This window comes from Pantherophis guttatus, chromosome 3 (assembly GCF_059756535.1).
Source record: "Pantherophis guttatus breed Tessera chromosome 3, ASM5975653v1, whole genome shotgun sequence".
NCBI classification, from domain to species: Eukaryota; Metazoa; Chordata; class Lepidosauria; order Squamata; family Colubridae; genus Pantherophis; species Pantherophis guttatus.
Genome location: NC_142065.1, coordinates 24,652,839 through 24,676,676, shown reverse-complemented (window position 1 = coordinate 24,676,676; position 23,838 = coordinate 24,652,839). Strand labels below are relative to the sequence as shown.

Here is a 23,838-nt window from a genome sequence, read left to right as displayed (position 1 = left end):
CAAGGGGGCAGGTCCCCCTCCTGCAGCCCGTTTTTGCTCCCAGGAGGCTGCAGGGAGGCCTACTAGGTGCAAAACAGGGCACAGGGGGATGGCGCATTCCCCCCACGACCCGTTTTTGCTCCCAGAGGGGTGTAGGAGGCAGAGTGCTGCCTGTCACACCATTGGCCATGCCCACCATGGCCACACCACCCATTAGAGCAGAGAACTGGTTGTTGAATTATTTGAATCCCACCACTGCCTAAGTTCCATTAAAAATTTTACCTAGCCTGGCAACAAAACATTCTGAAACCAATCCATAAGCTCAGGGAATGAATCTCCACCCTCATCCTACACCCAAGCTACAGATATTCACCGTTATCACAAATTCTATTTGTTCAAGGGATTTAAAGTGACCTGGCACAGTCAAATATAGGAGTTCCTATACTCTGATTTCAGAAATACGAATCATTTTGTTAAAGTTTTCATTTATACTTTTGCTTTAAATTTTCTTTTTTTTCATCTATCAAGCCATTACATAAACATTCCTTTATGCCCTTTTAATTTTATGTTAACCACTGGGTTGTCTTATTAGACAAATGAAAGACTTTTAAGGTATAACAGTGCCTGGAGCTGAACATAAATGATTACTAAATAGCAATAGCACTTATTATATATCGTTTCATAGTGCTTTACAGCCCTCTCTAAGCAGTTTACAGAATCAGCTTATTGCCCCCAACAATTTGGGTCCTCATTTTACTAACTTCAGAAGAATGGAAGGCCAAGTCAACCTTGAGCCTGTGAGGATCAAACCACTGGCAGTCAGCAGAATTAGTCTGCAATACTGCATTCTAACCACTGTATCACCACAGCTCTGTGGTGATGCTACATTACATTTTTAAAAAATAATTATATGTGTTCTATGCCAAAATGTATTGATATTGTTCAACAGTTTGGTAATTTAGCAAGTTATTTCATTACTGGAGTAAATATGATATATTTCTTGCAGGCTCCAATGTTTCTATGTAAGTTTTTAGTAATTAGGTTTTCACTTGTTGCTTGAATTCACTTACGTATCTTAGAATAGTTCTTAAAAGGGAACTTATATGCAATAAATTAGTCATTCTTATGTGCCTGCAATATAGTACTGAGCTGATGAGTTCAGTTCATTAACTGGAAAATGATTGCTCATAAGGGACAGAATAAAGATTTCCAAACTAAAGAGCCAACAGTTGTCAACTCCTAAGCAGCAGAACTAGGAATAATAGCAATCAGATTTAACAGCCTATGTGACTAGAGAAAAAGCTGAAGTCAATCTTAAATCAGAATATTTAATGTTCAGCTTATGCAGATAAAACTATCCACAAGGCTAAATATAATTGCACACAAATAAACTTCTTCCTTTCTTCTGAAGCCTCCTCCTTCTCCTTCTAAACAGCTATTGAAGCATCTTGGAGAACCCAGGAGGCTGCATGGGGGGAAAGAAAAATCCATTTGATCAATACTGCCCATTCAATGAATGGATAGATTTTTTTGAAATGATTCTATGTAATTGCACAACTATAATATAAGATCAAAAAATATTTCCTTTAGAAAACCATGGAGATGACTTTGGTAAAAAAATGTTTAAAATCTGTTACAAATGTTGGTATAGTACCGACATGTCCTCATATCTACCCATTGGTTTTTTTTTGATTACACACATAATATACAAAAATAATATACAAAAATAATATACTGATAAAGCACTGATAAGTGCTTTATCAGTATTAGTTACTTACTTCTAAAATTTGAAGATCCCCCCTTCCCTGAAAACCCCTGCAAGCAGTATACATTAGTTGATTGGCTCTGGAACATGAGGACATAGCATGCAGTAATTGACTGACCGTAAATTATGCAACATAGTTTAATCAGGTAACAAAGGATAATTGACTGACAGTTCTTATTATCTGTAGCCAGCACAATTTAAAAAAAAATCTGCTGTTTTCCTTTGGAACTAAGATTTAACTAGATAGGGGCATGGTAACTCATGTGGTTAGGAGGGAGGGTTGGAGGGAGCCTATGTGCAAGACCTGAGTGCTGCTGCATAGCAGGGTGAGCTCCTGTCATTCGCTCCAGCTCCTTAACGGAGACATGAAAGGAGCCCTCACGGGCGTCCCCTGGGCAACAGTGATGTCACCAGCTAATCCTTTCAACTCAGAAGTACCTTAAGCGGTGCATCTGACATGAACTGGAACAGGAACAGGAATTTATGGATTGTTTAACCACCCCAGAATTCCAAGGTTAGATTTGAAAAATCATCTTTTATTTAAAAGGTAAGACAAAGTCTCATTCTGTAATGTAGTTATTTAATCAAACATTTGGAAAGTGATTCACGGCTGTTAATTCAAAGATACATATATACGTACATAAATACATACAGGAGGCAGTTCCAGGGTACAGGAATTAATTGGAATTGTGGTATTTTTTTCTGTTCAGAACAGGTGGATAACAAAACCAAGACAAATCTCAAGTCAACAAGAATGCTCGGGAGAAAAAGTAAAGGGGACAAATCAAGTAGGTAAAATAGTTTCAGGCATTTCTTACTGATGTGAAAAAACTATAATGAATGTTTTGTGGCTCTCTATTGCCTAAAGCAAGAATATTTTATTCTTTTCAGAATACAAGTTCACAAAGAATACAGAATATATTTTGCTGCAACTCCTATTTTTTCCATTCATCATTTGTTAGGATCTCAAGAACATGTAGTGTATGCAGTGCTGGCATATGCTTAATGATCCTTTTACCAAACAAATGTCTTAAATGCAAATGAAGAAATTAGTTAATATTGATGATGCTGTTACATTAAATCTATTTAATATCACACTGTGTTTCTGAAATGAGGTGCTTTCCTAATAGTAACTTAAAGACTTGCTGAAGAAAGATTTGAAATTAAGAATGGCCAAGTCTGCTCCTGACCCACTTTTTAAGATGTAAAAATAAAAGGATTGTCCAAAGTTAGGAATAGGATTTAATATGACCAATCCACTTAAATATAAGCAAGTATTACAATATATTTTACTGCAAAAAGTCCTAATTTCACATACAATTTGGGATACAAGATGATAATAACTGGTCAGAATAAGGATCTTGAATCTGTGATGAAAAACTCTTTGTACAGTTGCCAAAAGATTAAAAATTAGCAATTGCAGAATGATTTGTCTCAAATATATACATTTAAAAGTTTGAATGTATGCTTCGGATTATTAGGAAACTATATCATGTTTTTATTAAACTTTAAATCTGAGAACATCTAGAATATAATGTACAATTATAGTAAACTCCAAAAGAGTACTATACAGCAAATAAAATGTTCAAAAGGAAGATTTCCCCTATGAAAAAACATTACACTTAGTCAGTAAATTTATAGTTTAGATGAAGCTAAGAACATGATAAAAAAGATAAGATTATGTTAGCAGATATAACCTTTTGACCAAATACAGCACATTATTTAGCATTAGTTAGTGTTAGCCAGTTTGGTCTAGTGGTTAAAGGCACCAGGCTTGAAAGTGGGAGACTGTGAGTTCAATTCCCACTTTAGCCATGAAAGCCAGCTTGGGTGACTTTGGGCCAGTCGTTCTCTCTCAGCCTAACGCACCTCATAGGGTTGATAGCTTGGAGGAAGAAGGTGTTTGCTACCTTGAATTATTTGTAAAAATAATTAAGTAGTGGATACAAATAAATAAATATGATGTCTTAAACTTTCTTTACTTTTGGTTAATGCATTATATATTGCTCGTATTTTTCTATCTTCCTATTTTATGAAACAACATTTTCTTTTGTGCCAGAGAGAATAAACTTTGTTATATTGAATTTGGTTTGATTTACTGATTCTCTTGGTCAAAGGATCCAACTGCAGATCAAGGCTAATGCAAAGAATTTGCTCAGCCTGGATTTGTCCTTAACAGTATTGCAAGAGTATTCTATTGCTCTGTACTTTCAAATCAAATGTAGCTAGTCAATGTTCTGATCCAGCTCCCCAAACACAACAAACGCTCTGTATTTAAATCAATGATTCCTTTATTAGCAGCGCCAGCAGCCCTGGAAAAAAGTTTCTCTCTCATCACAGTCTAACAAGTCTGTCTGGCAGGGAGATGAATAGTTGTCTGCCACAAGTATTCATATCCTCCCCCTGCCTTTTATCCCCAGAGCAAGGGTGGGCTTCACTAGCAATGGTGGCTCTTCCATTCCAAGATCAGCCCACAGATTTCCAATGCTCTCCTCTCCTCTGCCTTCTGCACATCCATCGGTGCAGACCTCTCCTGCCGAGGTGGTGGAGGCCCTCCAATTGAGAGCCCTAAAGGCTTGAACCACTCCACTCCCAAGAGGTTCGGGCGGCTGTGCTCGACGATGGTGATGGGGAGGTCGCCATGGAAGTTGTGGTAGGTCACCTGGAGTGAGGTTCTTCCCAGGACTCCAATGGGATTACCTCCAAAATCGACCAGCCTTGACCGTAGGGGTTTCAGATCCTTCTTACTACAGCACGGTAAACGCTTCAGCTGATGCCAGTCCATAATGGAGTAGATCGAGCCCGAATCTACTTCCATGGAGCATGGTATCCCTTCCATGTGCACTGTCACGTGGAACTTGGTGGCGCTGTTGTCGTCGGTATGGGCGATGGTGGTCTGATGGACTGCTCCGCTCCTGGTGAATTCGTCCTCCCCCCGTCTTGGTTGGTAGGAGGACCGTCTAGATGATCTCTGGTTGTCATTGAGATTTTCGCGAAACCGGTGCTTGGACGGTTCTGAGGCTGGATCCTCTGCTCTGCAGGCTTCTGCAATGTGACCCCTCTTCAGACAATGTCTGCAGGTCGCATCTTTCCACCGGCATTTGGCCCCTGTGTGGTCCCCTCTGCAGCTGCTGCAGCGTTCCCCCCGATCGCCATTTTGAGCCGTTTCCCGCCTTGGGGGTCTGGAGACCTTGTGGATGGCCATTTCCTCCTCTGACTCAGATCCAGCGGTGGATTTGTCGGTGGAAAGTTGGGGGGCCCTTTGGATCTGGTGAACCGCTTTGGCTTTCAACATTGCAGCCGCTGCTTTCTCCGAAGTTTCCGCGGCCGTGGCTTCTTCGACAACTTCCTTGAGTGCTATCTTCTTTCTGCTCAAGAATTTCTTTTGGAGCATCATATCCCTCATGCCAAAGACAATGCGGTCTCTGAGGGCATTGTCCATGTTGTCAAATTCGCAGTTGGCTGTGATTTGGCGCAGGGCTGCCACGAAGTCCTTGATCGACTCTCCTTCCAGCTGATTCCTCTGCTGGAAGGTGAAACGGTTAGCGATCGGAGTTCCCGTTGGGGCATAGTGTTCTTGTAGCACTTCTTGGAGGTCGTCCCATGACATTTCTTCGATGTCCCTCGGGACCATGAGGTCAATGGCCATTTCTAGGACTTCGGAACCGCAGTGGGCCAGGAACAGGGCTCTTTTTCGGTCATCGTTTAAGTCTTGGAAGTTGTTGCCCCTAAGGAACTGGCGAAATCGGATCATGTACGATCTCCATTTTTTTGGCTAGTGAGACTAGCGGGGCCTGCGGAGTTGCCATGATTCCGGTGGCTTCGGATCCTGTGACTAGCTCTGTTGGTTGGCTGGCGATGTGCCACGAGGTTCGTCGCTGTGGTTCTTTGTGTCCTTCGTCGCCAGTATAAGATCAGGCACAGGTAAAGAAGACGCGACCAGCGATGGTCCATTCAGCACTTTATTTCAGCTCAGGACTAGACTGCCGGCTGTGCTGCCGGAGCTCTCTCTTATAGCGCTCCGGCAGGCTGAGCCGCCCAGTGACAGCAGTTCATTTTTTCCCGCTGGTGGATTAGCCAATCCCCGACGGATATCCTTATAAGGACATAACAGAACTTACTCTATTTGTTGAACAATCTTTTTGTTAACTATCCAATCATTTGAATTATATCTTGATATTGTTTGTTAACCTGAATTTTGTACAAGTGGCACAAGTCTACAACAGCAGCCAATAGTCAAAAATGCATTGTTGTTTTAGTTTGTGTAAGTCTCAGATATCCTGTATACAATATTGCAAGTCATTTTAACTAAGGAGAAAGAGGTAGGACACACAATTGGCCACAGTAAGTATGTGTCTTTACCTTCCCTACCACTGCTTTACATTTCTACTATCAAATCTCTTGCGATCAAATAATCTGGGGATTTTACTAAGAGTAGAGAAGACAAAAGGATTTTGCCATTCTTCACCTAAAAGAAAACTGACTGGATGTAGTTTGAGAGTATGCATTTATTCTTCACAGAATATTTTAACAGCTTTGTTCAAATCTGAGAGAAAGCTAAATGGTAACAAGAACACTTTACAGAGTCACCTTCAGCAATATTCTTGTCATCTTCAACACTCACACAAAAATGAAAAATGGTTTTGCAATGCATGAATTAAGCTTGTATCAAACTCACCAGATGTATACTTTTCCTATTGTTCTCATCATATCTGTCTCCCTAAAATCCCCAGAGTCTTGTACTATTTTGCCTCTGAACAGAAGAGGTGATGTTTGAGAATCACATTTTTCTTCCTGGTCCTTTTCAGAAACAAGCTCCTAAATTGCAAGCAACTGAAAGCTTTCGTGAATACAACAGAGTAATTTTATATATTGAGAGAACCAATTTGGTGCAGTGATTAAAGGCATCATGTAAGAAACTGGGAAAGTTCTAGTCTTACCTTAGTCCCAGAAAACAGCAGAGTGATTGTGGGACAGCCTCTGCCCCTCAGCCCTAGGATTAAGATGATGGCAAGACATTTCCAAAAATACTGCCAAGAAAATTGCATTATTTGTCCAGGCAGCTGCTGGGAGTCAAAACTAATTTTTAATACACATATGTATTAGGAGAGGCAATTATTTTGTGGCATGATCGCTTCTAGAGTCATTCTCTACCAGCAATGGTGGACCAAGGCTAAGCAACCAGGGTTAATCCACTCATCTGTGATTGATGATATAAACTCAAACCAATTTTATATTTGCAACAGGGAAGGGGAAATTGTTTTTTTCAAGAAAAGCTCCAGGTACCTTGAAATGATGGCTGCTCCCAAGTGGGTTAGCTTTTTTCAATCCTCCCCAGAAACAAAACCCATTAAGAACACTTGCACATCATTGAGAATTCTGGCTTCCCATGAATGAACAAGTGTACTAGTACACAATCCTCTGCCAGTTCCATTTAAACAAGCTAAATGAACCACAGAAAGCATTTGCAAGATGTCTTGGGATGTGCAAATGACTTCAACAGCCATTTAAGTGGCTTCCATTCCAAAACATTTTTGGGAGCATAAACAGTGGTTAGAGATGCACAGAAGCAGTCAATATCTTATATTTGACAGATGGCAGAACAAAGAGAAAGAAATTATGCATGAATGAATTCTGACCAGAAAGGCAATATAAATTAACACATGCACATATTCAGGACCAGGAACATAATAAAGATGAGGTACAAACTGAAGCTGATCACATTCTTTAGAATTTTGACAAATGACTACACTTGTTTTATACAGACTGACAAAATGGTTGAAATTATTCAGCGTGACAGTGAGCACAAATAAACATATTGATTCATAAATCAAACCAACTTTTTGGGATATACTATTCCAGAGGGCATAGATAATATTGTTTTAAAGACAGGAATTGGAAAATGCCCAATCTGTCAGATCTTACTGAATGGATAGAAACTGCCAGATCCTATACAATGAAGGTTACAACTAATACCCTGAATTGTACTTGGTAACCAGAGGGGCTGGCAGAGAGGTGTACCTTGAGTAAAAGAAGTAAAAAGAAAGGACGGAGAAATACTTTCAGATTTATAAAATTGATGTTAGCCCTTCGAGACAGTCCAGACAAGAAACATAACAATGTTATGTTTATTTATCTTCACTGTAAAATTACATTATCAGAATATCCCCTCCTTTCCTTTTACTCTCCAGAAAACTAGGTAAAGGTCCTTTCTGAAATTCTTTCCATGTCCCCTCTATTTGTGGACTGAGATAACATCCATCTCCCAAAATCATTCCTACATACCAATACACACATTATACACATACTCAAGAATACCATGATCAATGGTTTTGAAGGGCATCAAGAATCCACAGGAGAAATACCACTATCCAGAGGTATTATCCTCTGCCACAGGTCATCAGTCAACTTGATCAATGCTGTCTCTGTGCTATGTCTTGGCCTGAAATCTAATGGAGAAGGGTCCACAGCTTCCAGCAAGGTCCTCTGAAGCTGCAATCCAACTGTCTTCTCAAGAACCTTCCGTAAAAAGGAAAGTTTCAAGGCTGGATTAAAGTTGTATAGCACCAGTCTAGCAATGGATTGAGAAGGAGGCCCCTCCCACCCAACTCACTCAAAGATGGACCCAAACAAACATACTTTGCTATTCTTGTAATATGTAGAACGCAATTACTCCAGATTTCTGCTGAACAAATTCCCTATTCATTCTTGCCATATTTTTACTTCCCCAAAACAAGTTATATGGAATTAAGTGTTGAGTTTGAGCTATATACAAAGCTATATTCAACCTCAAATAATGGAGATATGATTTTTGGCAGCTGGATTGTACTTTGCTACTGCATATAGGCCCAGAAAGGAGATTTCTTGGACAGATCTATAATCTAACCAACTAACAAGCTTTCAAGAAATCATCTTGAATAGGTTTTTGAAACAACAAACACTGACAGTCTAGCCACAACAACTCCACTGGATACCCACTTAGCTTGCAGAAAAGAGTGTTTTACTTTTTCTTCATTGTAATAAGGTTCTTGAATCAATTAAAGAATATGAACTTCAAAATCAAATGCTGCATACCTAGCACAGTGTGACATAGAGATGCCATAACCTGCTTATTTACATAGTGCAGAAATTACATATCTGCATTTTGAGTGTCTTAAAATTACAGAAAGAAGCGTTTACTTTGTAAATCAAACGTTGCTTGCTTTGTGCCGTCTCAATATAATGACACTTCAATTTCTATAACTCCAATTACTATGTTGGCTTAGAATTCTATTCAATATATCTGGAAACTGAAGAAAGCTGCTATTTGTTCAGCACTAGAACAAATTTTAAAATAAATTATTGATTGATACACTGCCCTAATAAGAATATCAGAATGAATAAAAAGGTACAACTGAGTTTATGCAAAACATTCAATTTCAAATTGATTCTTTTGTTTTAGCTTAATGTATTTCAGAAAACCAGCCATTGTGTACATAAATTGTTTCATAACTCAATATCTGTATGAGGGGTCCTGGGTGTTCTCTGCTTGTTTTCTTTAAGACGTTTCATTACCCAAACTAGGTACCATCATTAGTACTAATTTCTTAATTAATATTTGTTTGCTTCTTGCCAACTGTGACATATTCAATTAGCCATGATTAAGCAAACTATATATAAAGTGAACTGTCTCTAATTTCTATTACTATATAAATTTAGAATCCTCTCTACTCTTGAGCCATAATGAGTAGTAAAAGCTCTTTTAAAAATTGTAAGCATTCCATGGGCTTCATAATTTCTAGACTTTGAGGCCTTCATCCTGCAGTGGATAGACAATGGCAATGATGATGATGTCCCTTTAAATTTCTCTTTAAAAAAACATATTCCATATTTTATTTTTGCAAGATTTAGTATTATACTGTAGTATTCCTATTTTAGTTATTTATTATGGAATAAATGCAAACAGAAAAAATGTTTGTATAGACTGAAAGTTATATTGTATAATGTAATGTAATAATATATAAAAATAAATATAAAAAACAATCAGTGTAAAATATAAAAATAAATAGGATAAGCAAGCTCCAGCTTCCAAATATTTACATTGCCAAAAGTATCTTTGAACTTCAAATGGAAACAAACAGAAGCCATTTGAAGGAAATATCTGTACTGTAAACCCTAAAATGCCTTAATAGAATTCAAAATAAAAAATGCCAAACTCCTATCTCCACCGTCCAAAATTTAGGATTTCTACCATCAAAACATTATCTATTCCTAAAATCTGCATAATTATTAGTGAAGAAAAAGAAGAAAGCTAGGTTTCTACATCAAGTTTATTATGGTTTTCATTTAGCCTAGCTACAAACAAAAACACACACACAAAGAATGTTCTTCCCATGTAGAAGACTGTTTCCATATGCAAAATACACACAAGGAATTGCCAACCAAGGCTACAAAGCAATGTAAACCATCATGATGAGGTAATCTCCATTTTAATTGCAATATCAAGTTTCTAATACAGACAAATCATATGGGATGGGAAGGCCTTGTGAGATTGGGATGAACCAACAATAATGTCAGTCCTCAGTTCTAGCTGATCACCTTCTTCCCAGGAACTGGGTGGCCAGATCACAAGTCACCTTGGATTCATTCTGCTATTGATCAATGCCAGAATCATGTACAAGTCAATATCTTTCCAATATTTTGTGATAGACAAGCATATAGACCAAGCATACAATATAGAAAACGGTTGGATGAGGAAAAGAATGTAGTGCTGTCCAAGATTTGCCCTCCTGGATTTTATATGCTTTAGCAACTACAATGCCTAAATTGGATAAGCGGCATAGAAACAATTACTGGTAATGTCTGGAATGTGTAGGCAACAAGGATGAGATTGCTTCTGATGAACTTCTGGAAGTCCAGGAAATGAAGTAACACAAATGACAGTGGTGGAAAATGAAGCATAAATATGACTGAACATGGTTGCATGATGACATTTGGCAATATATCATTATCAACAAGAGCAGTAAAACATGAATACTTCTCTGCTGTTACTGAATCTACAGATTCTTGACCAGGAAACCTGTTCAGGGTTACCTGTATCTTTTGTGAACAATGTGAGAAATTATTCTTCAATAGGTTACAATCACACATGTAGATTATTTGCAGATAAAATAATTCATATTCATACTAAATTGGATGTGACTGTGACAGAGTATAGCAAAGTAACTAGCATACTTTGAAAAGGCATGCAGGACAGAAACACTAACCTATATTCTGGCACATGTAAAGTAAGTATAGGTATTTCTTACAGGCTAGCTAGCTTCTCAGCAGCTAGGGCAAGGCAAAGAGGAAAAACAAAAAGGGGAAGGGAAGAGAGAAGACATCAAAATCTTTATTCCCTGGTTAAAAGAAAAAAATAATCCTAGGGCAAAATAAAGAGGAATGCTGGAGGAGGAAACAAGGCTAGAAAATGTGCATTGTTTCGAAGTTACTGAACAGCTCAATAAGCTGAATCCATATTACCTAGCAAATAGTGCAACGCTTCCCATTAATATGAAGAGGCATTTCCAACTTGGTGGGGTTGGACATTCAAAACTAGTGATGGCGAACCTATGACATGCATGTCAAATGTGATGCGCCATGACATTTTGGATGACACATCAATGTTCACCAACAGCTGGCACAACTATTCCCAAAAGCGTGCCTTGAGATTTTCAGAGTCTATGGAGGCCACACAAGAAGGATGGGATATGTTCTTATGCAGCTTCTGAACACACTGGAAGTCGTGCGACAGGACAGTCCTTTCAGGCAGCTTCCAGAGCTTCTGCAAATCATGCAAAAACGGGGTGGACTTTCACATGGTTTTGGAGAGTGCAGAGACTGTGGAAAAGTATTCTCTGAAAATGCTTCAAGAACAAAGGTCTCAGGTGACCTGAAGCTGTCTCAATTTGTCTGTATTTTTTAAAAAACAAATGAATACAGGTAGTCTCAATTTACAACCACAATTGAGCCCAAAATTTGATTTTTGGTTCATTTTACGTATCTTGCCACAGTTGTTCAATCACTGAAGTTGTTAAGTTAGTAACACGGTTGTTAAGTGACTCTGGCTACCCATTGACTTTAGCTTGTCAGAAGGTCACAAAAAGTGATCCACATGACCCCATGATATTGCAACAGTCATAAATATAAGTCAATTGCGAAGCATCTGAATTTTGATCATGTGACCATGGGGATGCTGCAAAAGCCATGTGAAAAACAGTGATAAATCACTTTTTTTCAGTGCCACTGTAACTTCAGAAGGTCAATAAATGAACTGCTGTAAGTCAAGGACTACCTGTAGATAAAGATTTGTTTGTCTTGTTGGGGCGGGGGGAGAATGCGTGTAACACACCAGCAAATTTTTGACACGTTCACCATCACTGCTCTAAACCAAACAGCAACTAAAATAAGCAATGTTCAATGCAAGCCTTATGCTGATAGAAACAGCAAGCAGAGCAATTTCAAGTTGGAGAGCTTTTATTGGACAAGTTGTAAATCTTGAGGCAGGGAGAAGGGCTGGCTATTTAGTCAGTGAGAATGAAGCAGGAGAAGTTGCTTGCCTTGTAATTACATCTACTGCAGCAAACTAGGAGAGTTCAGAGGCAAGAATACTGAGATAATTGTTCAAGGCAACCCCTAGGCTGAGGCACCAGAAAATTTTCTGAAAGCTGATACGAAAGTTGAAAATGTGATTGCAAGGCAAGAAGCAAAAAGTATCTAGAGCAGAGCATTAAAGGAAGACAGGTCTGCAAATAAGAATGGGTGCAACAAGAGAAGAAGATCTGGAGCCTAGTTTTAAATAGCCACAGTAGCTGACTGCACTTAATTAGAGTTAATGCCCATTTCCCTAAGGAGCCTCTTTAACTGGTGGTGTGATTTAGGATTTGGCACTCTTCCTAAAGTCTGCCTAGGAGCTAGTTGTGCTGAGTCAGACCTATTACAGGTAGTCCTCGAGTTACAACAGTTCATTTAGTGACTCTTCATAGTTACAACCTCACTGAAAAAAGTGACTTATGGCCGTTTTTCACACTTACGACGATTGCAGCGTCCCCACGGTCATGTGATCAACAGATACTTAACAATGGGTTCATATGTAGGACAGCTGCAATGTCCTGGGGTCGTGTGATCCCCATTTGTGACCTTCTGATCAGAAAAGTCAATGGGTAAATTAGGTTCACTTAACAATTGTGACAAGGTCGTAAAATGGAGCAAAACTCACTTAACAAAGGTCTCACTTAGCATAATAATTTTTGGACTCAACTGTCAATACATTTTCTAAATGAATTGATGTAATGAATTCCTTATTTTCAGAAGCTATTCATTTAAAAACACAGAGTATGTGAACTTAATTTTTCTTTGTCTACTTATTCAAATTTTAAATTATTCCATGTCCAATGCTAATTACTAAACATTATGAGGTGTCATTCAAAGCATACAATTATTTGGGTATCCATGCTTGAAGAAAAGGTATACATTATCATTGCAAAACTTAAACTACAGTATTGTGAAACTTAAGTATTTTCCTCATACAAGTTTACTTGGGTCAAAAGGCTGAAATATCATAGTACTGTAATGCATAATATTCATCTATGTAATTGTAATATCAGCATATGTTTCTATATGCATGTCAGGCTTTGAAATGATTACCAAAAGTTTAAAATGTGTGAGCTATAATTATTTAATCTAGATTCCAAGTTTTAAAGTTGTAACCTTAAAAATCTTCATTTTTTGCTCCTAATTACAAGGAGGACATTAGTTCTTCTTGAGAACTACTGAAGTTCTCAATTTATAAGGCAGAACCCCAAAAACTGCAAGCAGGACAAGGAACTTCTGCAAAAAAAGCAACAAAGAACAGTCTGTGCTTATGCATCTCCTCTTCAGCATCTTTTCCAATGAAGCTTCTCCTTTTTCCACTTTGGACTAAGTGATTTAACAAAATCTTTACCATACCACCTTGGATTAATTTGTATTGCTAAGATGAAATTTGACCCTTTTCTCCACCTCCTAACTATTCATTGCAAGTCCTGATCTGTTTCCTTTTTAAAAAAACTTCTATACAAGACAGCATCAAACCCACTGGACACAGAAGTCATATGTATGCTCTTTTAGTGTAGCATTGATGTCTATACTTAATAGACTATAGTAAATAGTATTAAATAAGATGGGGGATCAATAATTTCCTGTAAAATGATTAAAGTGCTTAAACATTATTAAGTAAAATTAACATTAGATTCTCCCATGTCATGCAGCAAGGGATCTCCAGTATTTTCAATTTTGGGCGAGTACTTCAGCATGTTCCCATGTGATGTTTAAAGTTTTTAAGTCATCTATGAACATTCTTCGTCACGTATTTTGAAAACATTATTTATATTAAATATTAAATTCAAGGAAATCTTAAAGACATCCTATGGTTTCGAGGATTGATATAAACGTATGAAGGATATTAAATCAGTACCATGTATTCCTAGTGATTCCTGGAACTGGCATGATGCTACCTTTTCAACTACTGCCACACTGAATTTTGACTTGGGAACAATGTAGGTGCAAGCTCAGAAAGTATCATGAAAGCATAAACTGCTAAAATCCAGTTAAAAGTTGAACAGATTTAGTGACAGACCTAAGCTGAAGGACCAGTGACTCCCAACAACTGGACAGTCTCTAACCACCCTAATGAATAGCAATAGCACTTAGACTTATATACCACTTTATAGTGCTTTACAGCCCTCTCTAAGCGGTTTACAGAGTCAGCATATTGACCCCAACAATTTGGGTCTTCATTTTACTCACCTCGGAAGGATGGAAGGCTAAGTCAACCTTGAGCCTGGTGAGATTTGAACTGCCAAATTACAGGCAGCCAGCAGTCAGCAGAAGTAGCCTGCAGTACTGCACTCTAACCACTGTGCCACCATGGCTCATAAGCATCAGAATGAAGGACTCTTCAGGACTCATAGAAGTAATCATTGAATTATGACTACAATTGAGCCCAAAATTTTCATTGCTAAGGGAGATAAGTGAATTTGCCCTATTTTACAACTTTTCTTGGCATAGTTGTTAAGTGAATCAATGTAGTTGTTAAATTAGTAAAACAGCTGTGAAGTGAATATGGCTTTCCTATTGACTCTGCTTGTCAGAAAGTTACAAGAGGTGATCACATGACCCAGGATGCTGCAACTGTCATAAATATGAGCCAGGTGGCAAACACCTTGAGTTTTGATCACATGACCATACGGATGTTGCAATAGTTGTAGGTGTGAAAAACGGCCATAAGTCACTTTTTTCAGTGCCATTGTAACTTCAAATGGTCACTAAATGAACGGTTGTAAGTCAAGGATCACCTGAACTGGTGACATGAGAAAGGCCTCAAGCAGGAGCACAAGGCTACAGTAGTTTTGCCATACAATGCTCCAAACCAAAAAGTTGTTTCCTAAAAATTTTGTTCTTCATGGAATAAAGAGGCTTAGTTAGTAAATAAGCTTTACACCAGGTACGCTTCAATTTAGCTCACACTCTGAGTGATCTGTAGATAAGATAGCAATAGAATGAGAGCAGCTTTACCATTGTAAATTACCATTTACTAATACCAGGGCATTGTTACAGGATTTAAAAGACTACAATCACACAGGCAGAACCAATCATAGTGGATGTACATTATCAGCACCAAACTGAAGGATGTTAACTGGATGGGCAAAGGCCAAGGGATTCATTCTACCTCCGCCGTCACACATTTTAAAATATTACAGCAAGGCTTTTGTGCACATAAAAAAGGCAATTTCTGTAAAGATGCTGATTAAAGGACACTCTTTTTGTGTCAAAAGAATCCTATCTTTAAGCTGCTCCTGGAACTTGAGTTCCTGTTTCAATTCTAATTGTACAAGTACCCTCTTGAAACCAATCACAAACCTTGTTGCTTATTCCCAGAAAGGTTTTTTAGGCATGCATCCAAGACACCATCAATTCCATGCTGTACCAGAACAGAACAATGATTAGAAACAAGCATGTACCTGCGTGCGTTACCGTTTGCTACCTGAAAAACATTTTGGTCAATATCTCATTTGTCCCTGAAAGGACTACCAATAAAGAACCTCTTATTATAGACTCAACTCAAGGTCTTTGCTGCAGATTTGGCTCACACATTTGTTCTATTCTTTACTATTTGTATTTCAACAGGGAGCAATTATTTTAAAAACAAATCTCTATACTGCTTCCCATGAAAAGTAATCCCGAAGAGATTTACAATAAAAATAATGAAACCACAATAAAAATTATTGTACTGAAAGTGAAATGTTAGAAAAAAATAATGGCCAATACAGTACAAAAATTCGGGGATTGAACCGATTAGTACTGGGAACTGAACTGCAGGGCTGGTGCATTGAGAAGACCAGGCATAAATATTTCAAACTTCGAAACAGGAGGCTGGATTGTTAGAGTTAGAAAGTAAACATATTACATTATAAAAACTATAATACTCATGATCTCCCACTTTGTAAGCCAACATTACTTTAGTTCTGAAGGAATAGCAACCACTGATTTTCATCTCAGACACTCAAAAACATTGAAGATTGCTTTATATAGGTAGTTCTCGACTTACAACAGTTCATTTAGTGACTATTCAAAGTTACAACAGCCCTGAAAAAAGTGACTTATGGCTGTTTTACACATGATCCTTGCAGCATCCCCATGGTCACCTGATCAAAATTCAAATGCTTGGCAACTGACTCATATTTATGACGGCTACAGTGTCCCCGGGTCATGTGACCTTTGGCGACCTTCTGACAAGTCAAGTCAATGGGGAAGCCAGATTCGCTTAATAACTGTGTTACCAAGTTCACTTAACAAATATGGCAAGAATGGTTATAAAATGGGGCAAACTTGAAGTAAGTCGAGGACTACCTGTACAAAATCAGAAATTAAATATGAAGTGTCTAGGATATGCTTATTTTGTTTTATCTTCAACTGAAAACCAGAAGACAATATCTATGGTGGGTTTCATCCTGTGCCATTTCTAGAGCAGAGGTGGCTATCAATATACTACTAACATTCTTATCAAAGATCTAGACTACACTTTGGAGCTAGAATTATCTATGATCAATCAGCAGAGGAGGCATGGCTGAAATATCTGGATTATTTCGTTCTCTGTTTGTGGGGTTCCCTGTTCTGTAGAGACTAAACAACAATCCCACTCATAAAAGAAAATGTCAGTGTTTTAGGAGTAATGTAGATACCTAAAGCTTTAGCCACTGCCACACTTATTTCATCTGTTTTCCCCTTTCATTCTGTTAAAAACAGGGAGGAAAGTAAGCAGAATCACGGGGATTGCAACAAGAAAAGCCAATCAGATGGCTTTTAGAGATTCTTTAAAAATAAAAAGGTAATTCCTAGATACTGGAAGATTCAAAACAATGTGGAACAAAATGTAGTATTTCTTCTTGAGTTAAGAACAGAATTTCAGTAGACATTAATCTTTATCCACTCACCTCCTGCAATTTAAATTTCACACATCCCCATTTACCGGGGTTTAATTCCAACAACTGTACAAAGAGCTACTGTATTCTGGAACATGGCATTACCTGCAGGTATTAGTGAACTGAGAAAGTGGAAACCGCCTGCTCAGAGAGATTGAGGATTAGGATTGACAATTCAACTTGCTTGCCAATTTGCTTGTGCTTCATTGTACATGTAAAGAGATGACATAAAACTCCTAACATCCAAGGAACACAGTGTTTTCACAAGGACTATGGATTTGACTCTGCAGTCCTAGTCCTAGGTTGTCTTCATTTCTTTGAACTAGTGTTTAAAAGAGCAGTGCCAGGTAGAAATAATGTGATCATTGCCAGGGACATCTATTATACTATTGCAACATGGTTTATAGAGGTTGATTTCTTGGAAAAGTATCTTGAACCTGTAATTGGTATAAACTATAGCTACACTATTAATAGGTGTAAGGTACTGGAATTACATTATGTTGTAATGAAATTCTGCATTGATTGCTAATTGCTTACTGGTTTATAAGTATTCCGCTACTATTTGCATATTTAAGACTTAGAGCTGATTTTCAGGCTTCTGCATTGCTTCCATTCTTTTTACTATTAAAAAAAAATCTGTAAGTATATATCTACTTCACTACACTTTTAAAAGCAAATGGAATTATTAATTTTATATTTTTTATAATTTGTATTTTTTTAAAAAATCAAACATTCACAATGTGTTCAATATCCCAATATTTGAATCGCTGGTACCTATTTCATGGGCTTATTTATACACTGCTTTTATCAAGTTGTAGTCTTACCATAGCTCCATTAGAATGTTTTGAACCACCTTTCCCATAAGCACCTCCAGCACTGCTAAAATGCAAACCAAGTTGAAATGTATAGCTCAAAATATCTAAAAGTCATCAGAGTGTGAAGGGATGCAGTACATTTATACACATTCTTGGGCTACGTTTGCTAAAACTCTTGATCATTTGTGGTATCAATTTTAATTACCTTGAAATGCAATACCTGTCTGAGTTGTGACTGAGATCTAACCTATTGTACTTTTGTTTCAAATTCCAAGTTTGCTTTCCTTACAAATATCAGAAGCATTAAAATGAAGTTTCCAATTCTTACCATGGATTATACTTAGATCCTATAGTGGCATATCCCTTATATAATAGTTAATTCTAAGAAGCTGAAAAAAATTGCAGAAGCGATCCAATGCCAGTATAATTCATACTTCTTTGCCCTTGGTAGTATTTCATCAAGAATTGCCTGAAGAGTACACCCAAGCAAAATTGAAGAGTTGTTCAGTTTTTTGTAATGATTGAATGCTACGTTTTTAAAAATATTAACCGTATGGCATGAATCCTGAAGTAAACCTTAATTCACCCTCTCTCAAACTGATTGCATTGCAAACAATTACCGGTATTTTAGGATGACTGCATGTTCACAAATATACTTTAATAAGATTTTCAAGTGTTCAAAACAGAGATTTTTACTTCTACGGGATTTATACTATCAAGGTGAAACCAAGATCTTTGTGTAGTTTTTGGTTCTTATGATTTTCTTTCATACTTTTACTTATCAATATCACAATAGTTGCTATTAATTCTCCATTATACAATAATCTATACAGTATAATAAAACATTATAACCATTATTTGTGTTTTTGGTTATAAGCAATAATTGTTAACTGAAATGAATCAATTCAAAAGAAATTTCATTTAAAGAGTGACGAGGAAAACTTCTTCTTCAGCATTTTATTGGTATGGCTTCTTCCTGCTTCATTAATCTTAATAAAGTAAGCAACCAGACAACCAATGATATTATGTGTAAACCAACATGAATGTTAGAACAGGCTGAATGAATCATTTAGATGAATCCTTTGGAAGCAACATGAATATAGCAAGTACAAAAAGCAAGACAGCAAGAACCTTGATTTGTTCCAGTTTAGGTGCCAATTGTGTATTTTTAAGTTCATCTCCCTTGGCCACACTGACTACAAATTAGGAGATTTGACGACAATGCATGTGGAAGGCACTGAGTTGGGGAACTCTGCATTTAGCCCAAATGACATAATGAAATAACAGGACAGTTTTAGCTTAATGAACTCATTCCAGCTGCAACTCTTTTAAGTTTATCATTAGCAGTAGTTGCTTTCAAGTAGATCTATGAAAGAATCCTTAATCGCTGCAGGTTGAAAAGACCATATTATAGGGACAGATCCATTAAGGAAACCTTGGGGGATTATGAAATCAAATTCCTGGATCAAAATTAATCAGTTTCTTCTGACTGAATGTCACTTCACTCTCTCTCTCTCAGATTTACTTCAGCCAAACACTCAGTAACTAACGTCAACTGGAATGTGATTGATTGTCCACACCTGTTACTACCCAGAAGCATGCAGTCCACATGCAAGCTCACACCAAAGAACGGCATTCCAATCTACCAAAACAAAGGAAGTGTGAACGGGGCAGAGCCCTATCATTGTCTAAAAAATAAGGCGCCTGGAGAAGCGTGGTGTTAAAGAGGCAGAGCTGTTGTGTCACGTGGCCTGCCTTGTACTACCTTGTGGTCAAGATATGGTGGAGCTCAGCAGCAGCCCATCAGCCCTGTCAGTTCAGTTGACTTTTCTACATGGTAGGGAAAGCATCGCCAGTCAAAATGTTTCAGCGGATCTACCTTTAAAAAAAAAAGCACGTTTCATGCAGCTGCTTCAAGTTTTAACAAGGGTGGCGCAGGACTGGAGGCTCAACGTTAAAGAAGCACTAATTATTCTGCACTCACTCCAGACGTCGTTCCCACCCCCCCCCAAACCTCTCTGCTTCACCTGGTCTCCCCAGCGTTCAAAATGCCCTGAAAACTGTTCCAAGCGTCAGCTGAAAGTCCCTGGAGACAGACTCAGCCTACTCTCCCCTCCCTTGTTGTCCCCCTGAAAGCAAATGGCTCTTACGGGACTTCTGGAGAAAAGATACCCACAAGACCGCACGCAAAGTTAAAGGGCAGATTTCTCTCCCTCTCTCTCTCTCTCTCTCTCTCTCTCAACCCCCCCCCCCGCTAGAAAACAAACACAGCGCCGCCGGGGTCTGCCAAGCAGCGGCAGCAGCAAGCAGCGGGGTCCGCCTTTTCCCATCCCCGTACTTCTAAAGGGGCACCCCCAGCGACTCCGTCTTGCCGCGGGTGCCTCAGATGCAAGAAACAAGGTCAAGATTCCAAAGCTGCAACGGGAAAAAGGGAGGTGGGTCGGTGGGAGAGAAGCGGGGGGGGAGGGGGTTGCTTGCCCCTCTCCTCTCGCGCCCCCGGCCAATAGAACTTACCCCAGGCAGCCTTTCGGCTGTAAGGCAAACGCGCTTCTTTCCAGCGCGCGCGCGCGCGCGCTCAAGGACCGAGGCGGCACCGCTCTCGGCTCGCCGAATTTACCGGACCCCCCGCAGGGGGCGGCGGAGGCGGAGCAGGGCAACAGGGAGCGAGTTGCGACCCCCCGAAAGCAGCGGCGGCGGCGGCTGTAGCCGCGGCAGGTCCGCCAGCCAAGCCCGTGCAATGGAAAGGAAAAGCGGCGCGCGCGCGCCCTGCAAAAGACCACACAGCCGCTGCTTGGCCTGGGTCCCGCCCTCCCTCGGTGCGCCGCGCGAGGGGCTCCCGACGGAACAGCCGGCGAGCAAGGGCAGGACCGAGCCGAGAGGAGGAGGAAGGCGGGGGTGGTGGTGGGTGGTGGGGAGAGATGCCTCGAACCATCTGTTGCAAAGCGCCCGCTTTGGCTTGGGGGTTGTGGAAGAGGCAGCGCGTTTTTCTCTACCTCAGCCTCGTTTCTGTATGTGTTTTGTGTGTGTGTGTGTGTGTGTGGTTGGTTGGGGAAGGGGAGATGCAGGACGGGAAGGTTATCTGCCGGAAGGCCCAGCTGGAGGCACAATCAAGTCGCCCTTCGCTCTCGCCATCCTCTTGTCTTGGACGTCCCTCGCCCTCTTCCTAACTTTCTGCGTCCACCTGCTCGTTCCTGGTTACTCGCCAAGAGAAATACCTTGATTGTTTGAAGAGGTTGGAAAAGGCCCGCACTTCTTCTGTCCGTGCAGCAGCAGCAGCAACTACTTTGGCTCAACCTGTTGTTTGCCCTCTGCCATTGTGTCTTTGTCTTAGGTGTGGTTGGTGAATGTAGGCAGTTGAAAGTTTAGGCTTAGCATGGCGTTAGAATCCAGCCAAATCAGACAATTAGCATGCACAATACTGAGCTAGCTCAATTTTAAGTGGCACTCTATGGTTGGAGACACTGGCATCAAAAGTTGGAACTTTTGCATGTAAAGAAACGGCTCTGTCACTGAAGCTGCCATTCCTTTAATGCCTGATCCAATATAGCAATAGCACTTAAACTTATATACTGCTTTACAGCCCTCTCCTAAGTGGTTTACAGAGTCAGCATATTACCCCCAACAATCTGGGTCCTCAATTTACTGACCTATTTAGCTCCTATTAAGTAGTTTTCATTGGTTGCACTTTCAAAATTATCCATTCCTGATTTTTCTTTTTCTTTTTTTAGATTGGTACAAGTTATTAACTTTGGCTGAAAGCTAAGCAGGATCCTGAAATACTTCTTGGGTTGAAGGTCAGGAAATCCCATAGCTGGTAGGCTACACTAGAAATTCAGGGGGGAAAATCATCTTGGAGGAAGTAATGGCAAACTGCTTCCAGACTGTTGCCAAGAAAACTACATGGGCACCATCATGAAGTTGTTAGCAATCAACTTTTTCTGTTAGCTCACTATTCATCAAACTTGGCAACTTCAAGAAATGTGGATTTTAGCTCCCAGAAGGAAAAAGCACCCAGGTTTTGAGAAACATTCCCTTAGCCAGTGGTGGGTTGCTCCCAGTTTAGTCCGGTTCTTGTGAATCGGTAGTAAAAGCATCAGGAGGCTCTGCCCACCCGCCCGGATGTCATCATGGATGATATGCGCATGTGCAGAAGCTTCTGCGTATGCGCGCGCTCTTGTTACAAACCGGTAGTAAAGGTAAGTAGAACCCACCCCTGCCCTTAGCTCAACACAAGAGACATTTCGTAACGGAAGACAAATACTATACAGGTAGTCATTGACTTACAACAGCTCATTTAATGACCGTTCAAAGTTACAACAGCACTGAAAAAAAGTAACTTATGACCACTTTTCACAGTTACAACCTTTGCAGCATCCCCATGGTCATGTGATCAAAATTTACTTCATATTTATGACAGTTGCAGTGCCCTGGGGTCATGTAATCCCCTTTTGCAACCTCCTGACAAGCAAAATCAATGGGACAGCCAGATTCTCTTAACAGCCATGTTACTAACCTAACAATTGAAGTGATTTACTTAACAACTGTGGCAAGAAATATTGTAAAATGGGCAAAGCTCATTTAAGAAATGTCTCACTTAACAACAGAAATGTTGGGCTCAATTGGTGTCATAATTCGAGGACTACCTGTATGTTGCAAGATAAACCATTGGAAAAAGATTATGTATAGTTGTCAGTAAAATAACTCCATCCATCCCTATAACTTGTGGCTGAAACAACAATCTTAACTAACCATTTTTCAGCCACCTGCTTCTTATCATAGTGGTTTCTAATAACAAAAATATAAAACAAATTTTAAAAGGTATTCTAGCATCCCTTCCTTCCTGCTGTATGTTTATTCCTATAGTATGAAGGGTTACAGTGGATTTTTCTTCAGATAGTAGGTGTAATTCCATATTGTCACCACCAGCTTATTGTCCATGTTTCATTAATTCTACTATGGATTCTGTTGTGAGCAAATTTAGTCCATTCTAGGTGCATGACTAGGGCACTGGCCGGAGACATGAAGCCTTTCCCCCATAAATAATATTTGGTAGAAAGAAAAGAATGGATTATTTATTTTAATGTAGAAAGTGGCCACCTTCTTCCAACTTCTGAAAATGTCCCGCTCGTTCCTAGCAATATGACATTTTTCATTAACAGAATGGTCATGTGTGAGAGAAAGCACCAGTTTTACCATTTTTTCTATAAAGGGAAAATAACAAAAATCCTGTCAATTTCACATAAAAAAAGACAGATCCAGGGGTGAAATCCAATTTTTTTTTACTACCGGTTCTGTGGGTGTGGCTTGGTAGGTGTGGCAAGGGAAGGATACTGCAAAATCTCCATTCCCTCCCCACTCCTGGGGCCAGCCAGAGGTGGTATTTGCCGGTTCTCCAAACTACTCAAAATTTCCGCTACTAGTTCTCCAGAACCTGCTGGATTTCACCCCTGGACAGATCCCTGTTCCTTCCTTTATTTCAAGTTCATTGTATCTTATGAACTTGAAAAGATCTTGGAATGGCAGTGACTGGAGGCAGAGGTGGGTGTTCCTGCCACTGAATAAAAGCCAATTGGAGTGAATATATTTAACTACAATGAAATAGTGCAGTATAGAATAAAACAACACTGCTTAAGCTGGCCCAAATGTACAATAAGTACTTTTGATGCCTGGCAGAAAAAATGGGTGGAGGTTGCCTTTCCAGTGGGCTGGGTGCTCGTAGGGGACAACATTGTGATGTTTTGCTCTCAAGAAATGCTCAGTGGCCTATATTTGATCTGTAGAAAGCTAACCATGCAGATTT

The 23,838-nt window shown here is 39.4% G+C and overlaps 1 protein-coding gene and 1 long non-coding RNA gene across 14 annotated transcripts in view; one reads left to right on the top strand and one right to left on the bottom strand.

The window, feature by feature from the left end:
* Positions 1–21,050, bottom strand: part of SULF2 (sulfatase 2) — a 293,351-nt gene extending 272,301 nt beyond the window's left edge. For 3 of the 13 annotated variants that reach the window (XM_087889132.1, XM_087889124.1, XM_087889129.1), the window contains exon 1: positions 20,553–20,888. The gene's annotated coding sequence lies outside the window, so the exon portion shown is untranslated. Of the gene's footprint in view, positions 1–19,803; positions 19,918–20,552 lie in introns of all 13 variants that reach the window. The other 10 variants (XM_087889131.1, XM_087889123.1, XM_087889133.1 and 7 more) reach the window with 9 other exon arrangements.
* Positions 2,182–2,762, top strand: LOC117663586 (uncharacterized). The gene is made up of 3 exons (XR_004590752.2): positions 2,182–2,291; positions 2,455–2,532; positions 2,636–2,762. It is a non-coding gene; the product is annotated as an uncharacterized LOC117663586 (long non-coding RNA).
* Positions 21,051–23,838: the final 2,788 nt, after the last annotated feature.